This window comes from Choloepus didactylus, chromosome 8 (assembly GCF_015220235.1).
Source record: "Choloepus didactylus isolate mChoDid1 chromosome 8, mChoDid1.pri, whole genome shotgun sequence".
NCBI lineage: Eukaryota > Metazoa > Chordata > Mammalia > Pilosa > Megalonychidae > Choloepus > Choloepus didactylus.
The window spans coordinates 5,555,708-5,572,924 of NC_051314.1; the positions used below are offsets into that span (position 1 = coordinate 5,555,708).

General features: G+C 55.5%; 1 long non-coding RNA gene across 1 annotated transcript; it reads left to right on the top strand.

Annotated features, from left to right (window-relative positions):
• Window positions 1–927: 927 nt before the first annotated feature.
• LOC119543418 lies at window positions 928–2,696 on the top strand. Its single transcript, XR_005218579.1, has 2 exons — window positions 928–1,370; window positions 1,474–2,696. It is a non-coding gene; the product is annotated as an uncharacterized LOC119543418 (long non-coding RNA).
• The last annotated feature ends 14,521 nt before the right edge of the window (window positions 2,697–17,217 follow it).

Here is a 17,217-nt window from a genome sequence, read left to right on the forward strand (position 1 = left end):
CTGCTGGGCCAGGCAGTGGCCGTCGGGGGGGCTTTCCTGAGCCCTGAGGGCCTGGTTCCCAGGGGTGGTGATTCCAGGGAGGACGGAGACCCCTGCCCGGCCCAGAGGCGCTGGGAGGGCGAGGGGGTGCCCCCTGCAGCCTACACTTGCCCCCTCTCGGTGGGGGGTGCTGACAGGGAAACCGTCTTCCTCTCTTCCCCTTTTCTGGGCTTTCCGGTTTTCTGCCACAATCACTCTTTGGGGGAACTTTTTAATGAAGTGGAACCACAGGGAAGTGCAGAGCTCGACGGATTTCCACCGGCGGAACCCGCCCTCCTACCCACCCCCCATCGGAAATGGAGTGCCAGCCCCCCCGGGAAGCCCCTGGCCCTCCCCTGGCCGCCCCACGGGGCCCGGCCCACGTCCAGCACCGCGGAGGGGGTCGCCTGCTCTGACACCTCATATAAACGGAATCGCACTGCGCGTCCTGTTTCTCATCCGCCGTCTTAGCTCAGCACCAGGCTTTGCTTTTTAAATTAGGAACAGCGGCCTCTGCCATCTCTAAGGGGTGGGAAGGGGGAGGGCAGCCCTCCCCTCCCCCCACCACCCCCTCCTACCCCATCCTCCTCTGCCCCCTCCCCTCCCATTCCCCCCACCTCTTCACCTCCCCCCTTCCCTCCCATCCTCCCCCTCCCCTCCCCCCACCGCCCCCACCCACCCCATCCTCCTCTGCCCCCTCCCCTCCCATTCCCCCCACCTCTTCACCTCCCCCCTTCCCGCCCATCCTCCCCCTCCCCCCCCACTGCCCCTCTCCCCCTCCCCCTCCCCTACCTGCCCGCCCCTCCCCTCCCCATCCTGCACAGGTGAGTTTGTTTTACTTTTCAGGCTCCTGGTGAGTGGGGGGGGTGGGAGGGGAGGGGAGGGGGGGATCTGTCACTGTGGTTTGAACATTAACCATTTCCTCAGCCAGGCCAGCTCCATGGCAGCCTGGTGGGGGTTCGCTTGCCCTGAGGCTGACACCCCCTCCCCCTGCAGCTCCTGGGGCCACCTGGAGAGGAGACGCCCCCTGATGGAGAGTGGTGGGGGGAGGGACCAGCTTCCTTAGGACCCTGGGCGAGTCACTTCCCTTCTCTGAGCCCGTTTCCTCATTTGCAGATTGGGGCGAGGACCCCAGCCCTGCCCATAGGCAGATCGAAGCCAGGTCAGGAAATGGGCAGAGAGCCCCTCACCATCTGTAAAGCGCCCAATGGATGGACTTGAAGTCGCCGGAGCCTCTGAGCCAAGCCCCCTGTCTGGAGCCCATCGGAGTCCTGGCCGGCGGGGGAGATGGGGGCAGGAAGAAAGGCCGAGACCCTCTGCCGCTTTCTGGGAATTTCCATCCTGATTTCCAGGTGAGGCCAGCACGACCCCGAGGGGAAGTCACCTCCCGCCTCTGGGCACAGGCTTCAACTTGCGGAGGCCCAGATTTGCTGACCCACCGTGTCCCCTCCACAGAGGTTCCAGGCCGACCCCGAGGTGTAGGGGGAAGCTGGGGACCCCTGTCTTGTGCCCTGGCTGCCTCCACTGAGGACTCGTCCAGCGGCGGTGGCCTAACAGCCGACCTGCTGCCGCGGGCTGGACTGTCCCACGCTCGTCTTCACCCCTGGTGGGTCTGTGGTCACCCGAGCCGGGTCAGTGGAGACGGAGGACCTGCCAGCCCCGGACGCCGAAGTCACCAGCAGACTCAGAAAACCCTTCTCCTCTGCCTCCCACCCCAGTTTTAGTTTCCATTTATTCATTCATTCTGTCACTTAGGAACATTTGAGGAGCCCCGTGTGATGGGCCCATTTTCACCCCTTCTAATCCTCTCTATAGCTTTGTAGGGTGGTGGGGGTTATTATCCCCATGTGCCTGGGGGAAACTGAGGCTCGGAGGGTTGCAGTGTCCTTGCCAAGGCTACGTGGCCGACACGGGGTGGGGAGCAGACCCAGAGGCTCTGGCTCCAGGGCCTAAGGTGCCTCTTCCTGGGCCTGTGCCCCTCCCATCAGCCCCAAGACCCCCAGCTCCCCCTACCCAATTTCCAGACAGTTGTGCACACTCAGCTGCCATACCCTTGGCCTCCCCCTGCTACCCGCCCACTGCTGGGGGTCGCAAAAGCAGGATTCCCAATGCTTCCAGCCTGGAGCTCCATTAAGCACATTTTTAGGAATAAGATTGGAAAAAGAGGAAGGGAACGGATGCTGAGAATCCTGGAACTTGGGAGGCTGGACTTTGATCTCCAGGCAACGGGGAGCCATGGAAGATTCTTGAGCTGAGGTGGGGGTGGTTGGTGTGTGGGTCTGGTTCTGTGTAATGGACAAACTCCTCTCGGACATCTGTTCCCTTCTGGGGGAAAGGGACCCGAATCAGCGCTGGAGTGAGGCTTGAACAAGCCAGGGGACCCGAGACCGTGGTCACCCAGAGTGCGATGAAGCAATGTCGGCTCCTTCTCCAGGTCGTGGGGTCAGGCTGTGTCCGGACATCAGGATCCGAGGGTCTGTGTCACTGTGGACAAAGGTCTCATTTCACAGGCTGGAAGGGACGCCACGGACTGGCCACGGTACAGCCCTCCCCTCTGCCGGGCACCGGACAACGCACAGTAGGCCTGGGAGACGGGCTTGTCAAGGCAAATGTCCTCGCGGACATTAAAAACTGGCCAAACCGGTTGCAGAGACCAGCTTGCCAATCCCCAGCTTCTGTTTCTTCGTTTCGTGTTTTTTTTTTTTACAAGGAGCTGCTCCCTCCTGCCGCTCACCATCCCGGCTGGGTGGCCGGGCCCAGCTCTGCCTGCAGAGTGTCGCTCAGACACAGGCTTGCTCCCCTCTGCCGGTGCCTCCCTCTGTGGGGCACCCCACCCCCATGAGAAACAGTCACCCAGGCTCCTGCTTCTCTCGGGAAGGGCGGTTTCTAGAGGCCCCCACCCTGCTCTGAGCACGGGGACGTGGTGACATTGGCCGAGACATCCCTGTGCTCTCCGGCAAGGGCTTTGGTTTCCTTCTCTGTACAGCAGAGCCAGGAGGACCCAGCTCTTCCCAGAATCCAAGGGGACGGGCTCTGTGGCCCCTAGCCGGGCCTGCCACGCACTGGCCTCCCCAAGGGGTGGTGGGCTAAGGAGGACACCTGGGACAGAGGGCTCTCCCCAACCCAGGGCCCCCTGGGTCACCCTGGCTGTGCTCAGTGGCCTCAGGGACCCCACCTGTCAAAGGAGGGCACCCTGACAAGTCCTCGCCCCACCTGGTCCACATGGGCACCCCTGCACCCCTTCCCAGGATGCTATGCCCTGTCCCCCCATCTGTAAACGGAGTCAGCAGGGGTTTCCTTCCAGTCCCTCCAGCTGCCGAGCTGCAGTCTGGGAACCTCCCCCCGGGCCTTGGGACCCCACTCAGCGTCCTGGGAAAGACGGGGTGCCGGCTGGTGAGAAGGCTGGGGTCGCAGCCCAGGGCTCAGGACCCCGCAGCGTAGCCTTCCGAGGGCCTGTCCCTCCCAGGTGCCTCGGTACGGAGAGCGGCTGGCCGGGGGGCAGCACAGACCCCAGCCCTGGGCCCCCAGCCACCCCCCGCCCCAGCGCAGACCCCGCCCGCTGCAGCCCCTGCTCACCTTCCCGGGACAGCTCCAGGGCCCCTCCCTGCCTCGGCGTCCCCTTCCCACGCGTATTTCTGTGGACACCAAAAACCACCATGCACAGAATTCTGGATCCTTCTCCCATCTTGGAGCAGGGTCTTAGCCCCACGCTCTCCGTCTGTCGCTAGTATTTTAATGCATACTGTATTTTTAAAACATAGGCTTATCATTTTTATGGTTTAATTCCATAAAATTTCCTACAATTCTCTTGAAAGAGACATTTTAGTGGCTCCAAACTGTGAAAAATATTGGTATCTTCATTTGATTCTTTAACATTTTAATCGAGGCAGGCTCGGGGCAGGGTGGAGGCAGCTGCCCAGCGGCGCCCGCTCGGAGCAGACCAGACCCGAAGAGGTTCTCGATCCCTATCGTGCCTGAAATGTGTGAATATTTCAGCCCGAATGTTCTCACAGACGTGACTCCTGTCCCCCGGGAGCAAATATTAAATGAGTATTTTTGCAAGACGAATCTTGTCAAATAAGTTGATTCTGTTTATGATTTTTTTGTGTGTCATTATACTTGCACATTGAATGTAATTTTTCTGGAGAACATGGGCACTATTGTATTGTTTTAAAAAATAATTTATTGAGGCGAAATTCTCAGGACGTAAAATTAACCGTTTTAAAGTGAAAAATTCAGTGACATTTAGTACATTCCCGATGTTGGGCAACCATGACCCCTATCTTGCTTCAAAATATTTCTGTCATGCCAAGGTAACGCTCTGTACCCCTCCCCGGCTAGCTCCCCCTGCCCCTGCCCCCCAGCCAGCAATCAGCTTTCTGTCCCTGTGGATTTCCCGATTCTGGACATTTTGTTTTGATGAAATCAGACGATACGCGGCCTATTGTGACCGGCTTCTGTCACTGAGCGTGCGATTTTTGAGACCCTTGTAGCAGGCATCACTGCTTCTTTCCTTTTTGTGGCTGAATACTACTCCACTGGATGGCTCGGCCACCTTCGTTTGTCCCCCGCCAGTTGAGGGACACAGGGTTCGTTTCCAGCGTCTGGCAGCTATGAGTGATGCTGAGGTGAACCTGTGGGCACACACACGCGTTCCAGTCTGTCTTCAATCATTTGGGTGTACACCTGGGAGTGGGATTGCCAGATCAGTGGTAATTCCGTGTTTAACTTTTTGAGGAACCGCCAAATGTATGATGCCTTTTAATGACTCATTGAATTTAGATACTGAAAAACTGCAGGCCTCCCCAACTGCCCTCCATTTCAATCCAGAATATAAATGTGTCCAATTAATCCCAGGAACTCCGCCAATAGATGTGTAAAATTTCAACATGAAGTCGCCGCCTTTTGACCTCCCTCCGGTTCCCCCTTGTGACGTCGTCTGGTTTGCACGCGGGGTTTTCACTGCGATTCTGCAAAGTCTCCCAAGGCTGACGTTCTCTGGTGCTCCGTTTGTTGAAATAGTGGAGTCAAGATTTCTAGCTGAGTTTGAACAAATCACGACCCAGACTCCAAGGACTCATTTCCCAAATGCCCATGGACATGGGCGTCACGCTTGGAAGGGGACGGAAGACGGCAGGTGGCGTGGGCTCCGCCGGCAGGGGTGCTTCTTTGTACAGAAACATCATTTCATCATAGAAACGCTGCCGTTCGCGTCTCTACCTGGGCACACCTGCACACAGCGGGAGAGCGTCCGTCTTGCAGCCTGTTTGAAGGCAGTTGTGAACTGTGTGTGATTCACAAGCAAATGCATTGCTTCTCCATTTGGTTTCTTAGTTTAATGAGAATATTGCTTTTGCAACCAAAATTTGTATTTCTATCAGCACTATAAAAACTAACAATTTTGTGTTCACACTGAACTTTTAAACTGAATCTATAATAGCAATCACAATGATTTAAGATTAATTGCCCTTGAAGGAATCAGATTCTGAAAGCTTCGCCGAAGACGTCATTCAGGTGAACACATCTAGCTGTTGCTGAAATCAGCGGCTTTTTGGCCTCGTCCTTCCCGGCGAGGGGTGGTCTGCCTCCCAGCCCACCCGGTTGGGTCAGGCCGCGCTCGCGGAGCTGCCTGCACACCCAGCCGCCCTCGGTGCTGCCCGTGGGTCCCGAGGCCCTGTCCCGGCATGGTAGGTCCTGGGGGTCAGCGACTGAGGGGCCGGCTCCACAGGGGACACCTCGGCTTCCTCCACTGGCTCCCAGCCACCGGTCAGGCTGCAGAGGGCACAGGTGGGACTTAACTCCTCCTGAGGGAGCCATGGGGAAACTGAGGCTCTGAGCCAGTGTGTGCCTCCCCCAACTCAAGTCAGGAGAAAGGACCAGGCAGGAACAGAGCCCATGGCCTGGCCCATGGGGCCTTGGGTACGAGGGACACCTGCCAGCTGCACACGGTGAAGGGGCCCAGCAAATCTGGGTGAGCTCCAGGCAGCGAGGTGGGGGAAGCAGGCTTGGGTCCGAGTCGTGTGATGGGGAGCGGCAGGAGGGGTGGATGGCTCTCATGGTCACCGGGGGATGGGGGAAGGAGACTGAGCGGTCACCGCAGCCACCAGGCAGGAGAAGGCGGGAGCTGGGGTTAGGAGGTGGGGCAGGTCGAGGAGCGAGGCCCCACTGCAGACACCTCTGGAAGTGGGGGCCAACAGGATTTTGCTGATGGATGGAAAGTGGGGTGTGAGAGAAGGAAGTGGCAAGGGAGGCCCCGGGGCGTGGGTTGAGCACTGGAAGGGAAGAGGCCAGTGCCATTTGCTGGGCTGGGGGAGGCCATGCAGGGGAGGCTTTCGGGGTTCGAGCAGGGAGGAGGACGGTGAGCTGAGGGGTGAGATTCTGGCTGGAGAAATGGATGTGGTCTTGGGCCGACAGTTGGTTTCACGTCTGATGGGCTCACCATGGAGCAGGTGCAGGAGCTAACCCTCCAGGGCCTAGTGGGGGGGACCCTCCCTCTCTCTATAAGGGCTGCCTGATTGCCCCCCTACCCCTGTCCAGACGCATCTCTGCTGCCTCGTGCACACACTGCGTGCACCTGCTGTCTGCTGGGACGGATGGCCGCAGGGGGCACGGGGGGATGGTCTCCCACCAGGGGCCAGTGCTGGACCACATCATCCGACCTCAGCCTCTGACCCCGGGGAGCCACGATTTCTGCAGATCCAGAAGTGAACTTGAGGCCAGAGGGAGGGAGGGACTCCTGTTGGGGTCCCCACATGGTTCGTGGGGAGCAGGGGCAAGCGTGGCCCCCCCCCACGGGCTGGCCCGCTTTCCAGAGCGACATGGGGCCTGGGGGGAGCCAGCTAGCCCAGGTGGCAGAGCTGGCCGGGCTGGGCCCGCGGTGTCTCTCCAGGCTCCTGCCTGCCGCTGGGCCTGTGGGAACGTCCTCTCCTGGGGGTCCTGAAAGGCCATGCAGGGGCGGGGGCCGGTGGAGGGGAAAGGGCTGCACGCTTTTTGTGGTCGAATTATCCAAACACTGACCCGCTCCATCTGCCCCAGCGGCTGCGAGCCAGCCCGGCTTTGTCCGTCTCCGGCAGCGTGAAGGCCAGAGACAGCGGGCGCTGACGCGGCCTGTCCCAGGGTCCGGCAGAGAGAGGCCCCTGGCCGACACAGCGCCGCGCAGTCAATGGGGCGGCCTGGGGGGAGCGTCAGTCACGGCCCCGCAGATGGGGCAGCGCCAGGGGCCCCCAGAGCCTCCCGCCTGCCCTGGTGAAAGCTTTCAGGCTGGGAACAAAATGTGGTTCCAGCCCAGGGCGGTTCCAGAAGCCGATGACCCTGACAGTCCTCTCACGTCTGCGGACGCCCCCCACGGCCCTGCCAGGCCGAGCCATCCCTAAGAGGGCCCGAGGCCGGGGACACAGGGTGGCCGGCTGGGGACGGCCTGCCAGGGGAGCAGCCCCCCGACACCAGGCCCGTCTGGCTGGCCCCAAGGCCCAGTCTGCACCCGGGTGGTCCCCAGCCCCTCCCCCAGTCCCCAGATCCCCAGCTGGCCTCACTGGGCCTGGGTGGGCAAAGTTTCCCCAGTCAAATGGCCACAGCCCCGCTGGCAGGGTCCTGGCCAGCGACGGGCTAAAGCTGTGTCTTAGGAAAAAGTGTGTGGCCTTCAGGGCAGGGCAGGGGCACAGCGTGTGGCAGCAGCGGAGGGAAGGGACGGGGCAGCTGGGCCCTGGGGCTGGGGGACAGGTGCGTCCGGGCCTGGGCCGTGATTCCCCACCCCTGTCACTGTGATCCCGGAGCTGCCGTCCTGGGGGCCCGGCTCTGCCCAGACCCGGGAGCCGTGGAGGGACAAGAGGCCCAAGGCCTGGCCGGGCCTTCTCCTGGGGCTCGGAGGTCCAACACTCAGGGTGCTGGGGGAGCCCCCAGGGGAGGGGGCCGGGCAGGGAGTGGAGGCAGGAGGCACTCCTGGAGGAAGGGGTCACGGGCAACGGCATGGGGGTGCATTTCCCAGCCTGAGCACCCAGGGGGCTGGGGGGTCACGGAGGGGCCAGGAGCTACAGGAAGTGGAGCAAGGGGTAGCAGAACAGGAATGAGGGCCCTTTCTGCGTCTCAGAACACTTCCCTGGGTGCCCTGAGAGTGACCGGAGAGCTGGCGTCTGGGGGCTGGAGACGAGCAGGAGCCCGAGCAGGGCAGCCGGGGGGCGTGGGTGCAGTGGCGGCCCCCAAGGCTGCGTGTTTGCTCTGGGGAAGGGCTGGAGGGTGCAGTGGGCAGCCAGGGGCCCCTGGGTGGGGAGGAGAACCCAGGAGAGGGTGGTCTGGGCCAAGGAAGGGCCCCGGGTTGAAAGCTCATAGGTGCAAGGGGGCATCCCGGGGGGCACGAGGTCAGGAGGACAGAAGAGCACACCCCAGAAATAGGACCTGTACCACAGTCATACCATCTGATCCCCCCCAAAGTGCCGCTGCCAAAGGGGTTACCTCACTTACACCAGGGAAGGGGGGCGATCCCTGGGGCCAGGCCTCGGGGCACCGGTCAAACCCCCGGGTGCCTGTGGGGACGCTCAGCTCCTGCGACAGGGGCCTGGACGGTGGGGTCCAGTGGACAGTGGTCAGTGGGCTGCGGCGGAGGCTGGAGAGTGGCCCGGAGCCTGGCTGGGGTCAGTGGCTTGTCGCCCAGGCAGAGCCAGGCCCAGACCGGAGGTGCAGCCCCCACCCCCCCCGCCCACACGGCCCCCCGAGGCTGGCCCGCACCCCATCTGGGTCCCGTCAGCACCCCCTGGGAGGAGGGAGAACACCGCAGGGCCTGGTGAACACCACAGAACACCGCTGGTGTCACCCGGTGGGAGGGCGAGATTCTGATGAGGACACAACTCAGCCTGTCAGGTGGTGCCAGGGCAGCCCGGCCCCCACCCGGCCCCCCGCCCGGCCACACGCTCCTGCCAGGATGTGACTAAAGGCCGCTGGGAGGCCCTGCGGCCACGTGTGCTCTTATTTCTGAGCGCCGTGTCGTCTGCAGCGCTCGCTCTGCTTAGAGTGTGAATCCAGGAAAGGAAAGCACCAGGCTTAAAAAAGGGAAAGAAGCGGGGCTACCCTGAGCCTTGGGCCGAGGTGGACGCCACACGGTGACCCCGTGCCCTGGGAGGGTCACAGGCCAGGGCCCAGGGTCTGGGTTTTGCTCTCCAGGGGACAGGGTGGGCTCCCAGGGCTGAGCTGCCCCTTCCTGGGACGGGCAGGTCGGGCCGGGACCCAGAGCCTGGAGATGGAGTCGTTAACCCTAAAGTCAAGTCCATCTGTCCCCTACCAGGCGGCCAAGAGGGAGGGAGGGCGGCATGGCGTGTCCTGGTGGCAGGGGACTGCTGGCCTGCCCTCTGCCCTGCTCTGGGCCGTTGCACCTGCTCTCCCCAGCCCGTCCCTCCCACCTGCACCCCCGGCCCCTGCACCAAGGCTCCCCTGTGTGCTCCTTGACCTCCCTGTGGCCCTGGCTGCCTCTCCCCTGAGGCTGGGAGCTCCATGAGTCAGGACCCACTGGTGGGTCCCCAGCCCCTGGCACAGGCCCCAGAAGGTTCCACAGTTGAATGCTGGTGTGAAGCCCCGGGTCAGGTGCCCACATCTGCTGCACACAGTGGGGTCCCCCTGGGGGCTGGGGCCACCCTGCCCAGCGCTGTCTCCTCCGACCCCCAGCAGCCCAGCCCTGGACGGGAACTTCCCGGTGACCGGACAGGGACCCCGGGAGCACAGAGGGCTGGGGGCGCTGGCTGGCTCGGGCCGCTTTGATGTCCTGTGCCCCTGGGAATCCTTTCTTGGTTCTTCAGAGGTGACCCTGGCTGCCTGCCCAGGCGCTAATTGGCGCTAATTGTCATCTGCTGGCGGCCAAGGCCTGCCCCCCATGGGGCGGCAGGGGCTTCCATGCCCAGGCCGGGTCTGGGGGTCTTTGTGCATCGAGGCCGGCTGTGGGTGGGAAGTCGCCCTTAGAAGTGATTCTGTTCCAGGGGTTCGAGCCATTCCCAGGGGTGAGGCGATGGCGGGAGGGGGCTGCAGGAGGCTGGCGCCGCATCCCCCCAACCCTCATAGTGCACCACGGCCTTGGGGGGCGGCAAGGCTGGGGGTTGCCATGGGGACGCTGTCCGACTGGAAAGGGGCTGGCACGGGCGGAGGCTGGGCAGAAGGCGGCACCCCGAATCCTCGCCACCTCAGTGAACCCACAGTTCCTTCCTGGTCAGGACCCAGCCCAGTCCCGCAAAGGACTCCCGAGCCCAAAGTCGGCCAGGGCCACTCTCTCCGAGGCTGTGCCCGCTCCGGGTGCTGCACCCACTTTACAGCGTCCAGGGCTGCATGGGGAGTGGCCGCTCACCCCGGCCACCAGACGACACCGCCCACCGCAGGCAGGATGGACAGCCTGCCCCTCTACACTTTGGGGTCCCCCCCGATCGCCCCTTTGTATCTCCCTGAAGTGTCCCTCCTGCACCACCAGCAGAAATCTCTCTCTGGGGCACAGACTTTCTGGGCACCCCCTGCAAGGCCACCTGTCTGGGGGGCTGGACGTGGGCTTTGGGGCCGGGTGGGGATCTTTGCAGCCTTCACCTCTGCACGTGAGAGGGGACGCACCCCCAGCCCCTGCCCAGAGCCCCTGGGAGCTGGGAGACCCCTCAGGGCACCGGCTCTCTGCAGGGTCCGGCCTGGCCCCCGTGCGGGGATGGCTGCTCTGACAGGAAAGCAGAGGCTCAGGCCCCAGAGAGGCGGCGGCTCTTCCCCACGCCCCCGGACAAGCCCTTTATCCCCACTAAAAAGGCTCTTCCAAGGCAGCGGCCTGGCAGGGCGCGCCCTGTCCCGCCGCTCGGGGGGTGGGGGCCGCAGACCATGCCCCGTTCCGCTCCGACGTCCAGGGGGCTCTTCTCGAGGGGTTTGCTTCTGGGCGTCCGCAGCCCCGGCAGCCGCAGGGCTCGGGACCCGGCACCCAGACCTCAGAGGGCCAGGGCCATCCGGATAAGGACGCCTTGGCGTTTCTTATCACTCCCCTGGAAGCCTGAAGCGTCCAGTTTTTAAATCAGTAAGAAACCCGGATTTCCGCGGCAAAGCTCCGCAGCTGTACTGTGTCCTGGGGCAGGAGAGGGGACTCGGCCGGTCACCGTGAGCGACCTCCGGAGGCCCAGTGCCAACTGCCCAGCCCTGGCCGGGGAGGGCTGGGGTTGCAGAGGGGGGCAGCCTATGGCACATGCGCACGTTGGGGTGGGGGCTCCTGAGAGAGCCGCCCACCAGCGCCCACTTTGCAGACCGTGGAGGGGTGAAGGGCACTGGGGACTGAGACAGGGAGCGAAGCACGCGGGAAAGGCCCAGGCCACACTGGAAACCAGGGTCATTACAGCTGACGCCTCCCCTGAGCCCCCGAGGCAAAGCTGCACCCCTCTCCCCCCACCCGCCCCCTCTCCTCGGCACCACCATCGGAACCCGCTCCTCTTTGCACCCCAGCCCCCCTGCTTGCTCGCAGCGGCTGCAGCGCACACCCAGTGCCCACCTGGTGAGCGGACGCGTGCACTTTGGACACCGGGCCCCCAGCTCACCCAGGGCCCCTGACACCCAGCTGCCCACGGAAGGCAACGCCCCCACCTCAACAGGCCCCTGTGCAATGACGACCAGGGGACAGCCGGTGAGGGTCCCGCCACTCCCCTCTTCGCCCAGGGTCTCCTGAGCGGCCTCTGCATGTCCCGGGTCATTTTCTCCTCCCGGTGGCCTCCTGGTGTCAGGGCCTCGTCCCCTTCGCTCAAGGTGCCTGACCTTGTTGTGGGGCTGCTCCGGGGCCTCTGCACGTGCATCTTGACCCGAGCCCACCGGCGGGCCATGGCCGTCCCCCACCCCGGGGCTCTGCCGTCATCTGGCAGATGCCCCTGTGCCCAGCACAGGACCCACCCGTCCCGGGCATGGCCTCAGCAAGGCCCAGGCCACACCCTCAAGCCTGGAGAAGCGGGGCCATTTGCCCAAATTCCCAGAAGCACTGCTCCGTGGAGCTTCCCTAGGAACGCCGGTCACCTCAGTCCCTGGGCCCAGAGGCTCTGGATATGCCCAGGCCAGGTGGCCGTGGGCTGGGGGAGGGGTAAACCTCCTGTGCCAGCCTCTCCAGCCCCGAGCAGACCCTCCAGGGGTCAGGAGCCAATTCGCAGAAGGAGAGGCGAAGGGTCAGCTCCTCTGGAGATCTGACGCACCCACAGGACCACGGTCCAGACCCCGGTGTGTCCTCGTTTATCAAGCCTCTCCTGGGTGCCGGGTGCTGGCTGCATCTATGGGCACGATGGGGGCCTCACTCCGGGAGCTCACTCCTGCTCTTATCTGAAAACAGCTTATGGAGGCAGAATCGTTGTACGATTAACTGTGCGTGTTTGAAGTGCACAAGTTGATAAGTTTTGATACATGTACGCACCCGTGAAACCGTCACCACAAAATCCACCCCCGTCCCCAGGCTGCCACGGATCCACATTCTATCACTAAAAATCAGTTTGTATTTCCTAGAATTTTATATAAATGGAATTCCCCAGCATGCACCCTTTTTGCCTGCCTTCTTCACTTGGGATAAGTATATTGAGACTCATCCTTGTCCTCATAGGCGGTATCCACAGGGCACTCCTTTTTATTGCAAAGTAACCTCCTATTGTATGGATAAACTGGTTTTTTATTTATTCATCTGTTGGTAAACATTGGCTTGCTTGCAGTTTGGGGTTACAAATAGAATTGGTATGAATATTCATGAACAAGTCATTGTATGGATATATGCTTTTACTCTCTCTTGGGGAAATACCAGGGTGGGACGGCTGGTTCATAAGGAAGGTATATGCCAAACTGTTTTCCAAAGTGGTTGTACTATTTCATGTTCCCACTAGCAAAGCATGAGAGTTTCAGTTTCTCCACACCCTTGACAACATTTGGCATTGTCAGGCTTCCTAACTGTAGACATTCCACAGCTGTGCGCTGGAATCCCATTGTGGTTTTCATTTGCATTTCCCTAATAACTACTGATATTGAGCATCTTCATGTGTTTATTTCCTCTCTTATAGATCTTCCTTGTTGAAATGTTGTTCAAATCTTTTGTCCATTTTAAAAATTAGGTTGTTTTCTTATTGTTGGGCTTTTAGAGGTCTTTATAAATTTTGGATACAAAGTCTTTATCAGATGGATGCCTTAAAGATGTTTCTCCCAGTCTGTGGCGAGTCTTTCAAAGAGCAGAAATGTTCAATTGTGATGAAGTCTGTTTCATCAACTTCTTCTTTTTGAATCATTCTTTTGGGATTGTACCTAAGAAATCTTTGCCTAACCCAACGTTGCAAAGGTTTTCTTTGTGATCTTAAAGTTTCATGTTTTACATTTATGTCTAGGATCCATTTTGAGTTACGTTTTGTGCCTGGGGCTGGGTAGGGATTGAAGTTTGTTCTTTTGGTTTAGTTTGTCTGTTTGCTTGCTGGTTTGTTTCGGCACACAGATATCCAAATGCTCCAGCACCGTTTATTGAAAAGACCATAATCTCTCCACTGAGTTGCCTTTGTACTTTATCAAAAATAAGTTGTCCACATTCTTGCAAGCAGGTCTCTTTGTGGACTCTGTTTTGTTCCATCGAGCTGTCTCTACACTAATACCACACTGTCTTGATTATCATAGCTTTATAATAAGTCTTAAAATTATGTAGTGTTAGTCCTCCAACTTTGTTCCTCTGGTTCAAAGTTGTTTTCGCTTTCCATATACATTTCCTTGTGACATTTAGAGACGGTCTACAAACAAAGTCCTGCCAGGATTTCGAGGACTCTATAGATCAATTTTGGGAAAATTGATATCTTAATACTGAGTCCATGAACTCTGTGCACCCTTCTATTTATGTAGATCTTCTTTGATCTCTTTTAGTAATATTTTATAGGTTTCAGATCTTTTGTCAGATTTATCCTTAAGTATGTCATAATTTTGATGCTGTTATAAGTAAAATTAAAAAAAAATTACATTTCTGATTATTCATTGCTAGTATATGAGATTCAATTGATTTATGTATATTGATCTTGTTCCTGCAACTGTAGTAAACTCAATTATTAGTTTCGGTAGCTTTTTGTGTAGATTCATTAGATTTTCTACACAGACAATCATATCATCTACAAAAAAAAAGACAATTCAATTTGGATGCCTTTTATTTATTCTTCTTGCCCAATTATCATACTGGCTAGACTCTACAGTACAGTGTTAAATGGATGTGGTGAGAACAGACATTCTTATCTTGTTTCTGATCTTAGGGGGAAAGCATTCAATCTCTCACCATTGGGTATGATGTTAGCTGTAGGTTTTTTGTAGATGCCTTTTGGCAGATTGAGGAAGTTCTCTTCTACTTCTAGTTTGCTGTGATTTTTTTTTTTTTCCAAATCAGGAATGGATATTGGCTTTTGTTGAATGCTTTTTCTGCATCTATTGAGATGATCATATGGTTTTTCTTCTTAAGTTTGTTAAGATGGTGTGGTGGTTTGAAGGTATTATGTACCCCAGAAAAGGCCATGTTTTTTTAATCCATTCCTGTGGGTGCAGACCTATTGTAGGTGGGACCTTTTGAATAAGATGTCTTAATTGAGATGTGACTCACCCAATTCAAGGTTGGTCTTAATCCTCTACTGGAGTCCTTTATGAGGATAAAGGACAGAAAAAAGCCAGAGAGCTCAGGGAGAAAAATACCCACAGAGCTTGGAGAGTAAAACCCTGGGAGAAACAGGAAAGGACCCACAGAAACTGAAAGAGCCAGAACCTGAAGGCAATGAAACCTGGGAAAGAAGGATCAGCAAATGTCAGCTATGTGCCTTCCCATGTGACAAAGGAACCCCAGATGCCATTGGCCGTTCTTCAGAGAATGTGTCATCCTATTGATGCTTTAATTGGGACATTTGCATGGCCTTAAAACTGTAAATTTGTAAACTAATAAATTCCCATTGTAAAACTCAGTCCATATCTGGTATATTGCATTCCAGCAGCTTTAGCAAACTGAAACACATGGTTTATTGCATTGAATAATTTTCTAATATTCAACTAACTTTGCATTCCTGGGACATAACCCACTTGGTCATGATGTATTATCCTTTTTATATACTGATGGATTTAATTTGCTAAAGTTTGTTTAGAATTTTTGCATTGATGTTCATGAGAGATGGTCTGTTGTTTTTTCTTGGCATGGAATAAGTTGGGGATTATTTCCTCTTCTTCAATTTTTGAAAGAGTTTGTGTAGAATTCCTTAATGTTTAGAATTCCAAGTGAAGGCAGCTAGCTTGGAGTTCTCTTTGTGAAAATAGATTTTAACTGCAAACTCAATTTCTTTAGTAGATGTAGGGATATTCAGGTTATCTATTTCTTCTTGTGTGAGCTTTGGAATTTGTGTCTTTCAAATAATTTGATCATCTTATCTAAGGTGTTGGATTTGTAGGCAAAATGCTGTTCATAATATTCCTTTATTATCCTTTTAATATCTGTAGGATCTGTAGTGATGCTATCTTCTTCTTTTTTGTTGATCTTCTCAAAGACTCAGCCTTTAGTTTCTTTTTATTTTCTGTATTCTCTATTGCTTTTCTGGTTTCTAGCTCATTGGGTTCCACTTTTAATTTTATTATTTCTGCATTATTTGGGTTTAATTTTCTCTTTTTTCTAGTTTCTAAAGGTGGAAGCCGAGATCACTGATTTGAGACCTTTCTTTAGCTGCATCTGTAGTTAAGCTAAGATCTACTTTAGCTGTATCTCCAAGTTCTGAAACATTGAGTTTTCATTTTCATTCAGTTCAAGATCCTTTCTAATTTTACTTTTAATTTCTTCTTTGACTGATGGATTATAATTATGTTACTTTATTTCCAAATATTTGGGGATTTTGCAGAGATCTTTAAGTTATTGATTTCTATTTGATAAAAACTTGTTTTGAAATACTTTCAAATTTACAGGACATTTACAAAAATTGTACAAACCCCATACAGAGAACTTCAATGTACTCCTATTTCCAGATATCCAGATCCACCAATTTTAACATTTTGCCACATTTGAGATATAATTTTCTTCTTCTCTACCTATCATTTCTATCTATCTATCCATCTATCGTCTTCAGAGCATCTGAGAACAGGTTGCACACATCATGTGCCTTCAACACATAATACTTCCATGTACATTTCCTAAGAACAAGGATATTCACTATGTTACCACTATAAGTGCATTTATGAATATTGGAAATATAACATCAATATAAAGCTTATAGTCTATATTCCAATTGTTTTTAAATGCCCCAGTAAGGTCCCTTTGAGCCTTTCGTCCTTCCGTTAGATCCCATCCAGGATCGTGTACTGTATTTGATTGCCATTGTCTACTTAGTTGCCCCTTCTTTTTTTCTTCTTCTCTTTTTAAATTGTAGGAACATATATACAACATAGACTTTCCCATCGCAACTCCTCCCAAGCATGTCGCTCAGTGGAATGAATCACAGCCACGATGTTGCAGTACCCTCACCACCTTCCACGATAAAACTTCTCCATCTCCCCAAACAGAAACCCTACACCCATAATGCATTAACTTTCCATTTTCCCTGCCCCCTGCCCCTGGTAACCTCAGTGTCTGTCTCTGCGAGCTTGCATATTCTCTGGCAATTTCTTTGTAGCTACCATGGGGCTTAAATTTAATATTCTAAATCTATAACAATCTTGTTTGATGCCAACTTAACTTCAGTAATGTACACAACTATGTCCCTATATTTCTCCTCCCCCCACCCTTATGTAGTTCTTGTCACAAATTACATATTTACACATTATGAATTCCAAACCACTGATTTTTCATGACATTTTATGTATTTACCCTTTAGATTCTGGAGGAAATAAAAAGTGGAGTTACAAACCAAAAATATGACAGTACTGGTATTTATATTTACTCATGTCATTACCTCGGTGGAGATTTTTATTTCTTCATGCAACTTTGACCTATATTGTCTGCTGTCTTTTCCTTTCAACCTCTGGAACTCTCTTATCTTCTCTTGTAGGGCAGTTTCGTGGTGACGAACTTTGTCAGATTTTATCTGGGAATGTCTTCATCTCTCCCTAATTTTGAAAGATAGTTTTGCCAGATGTAGAAATCTTGGTGGCAATACTTTTGCTTGCAGCACTTTAAATAGGTTACCCTTACGGAGGCTCCCTTGAACGTGACATGTTGTTTCTCTCCTGTGGCTTTCAGAATTCTCTCTTTGTCTCTGGCATTCA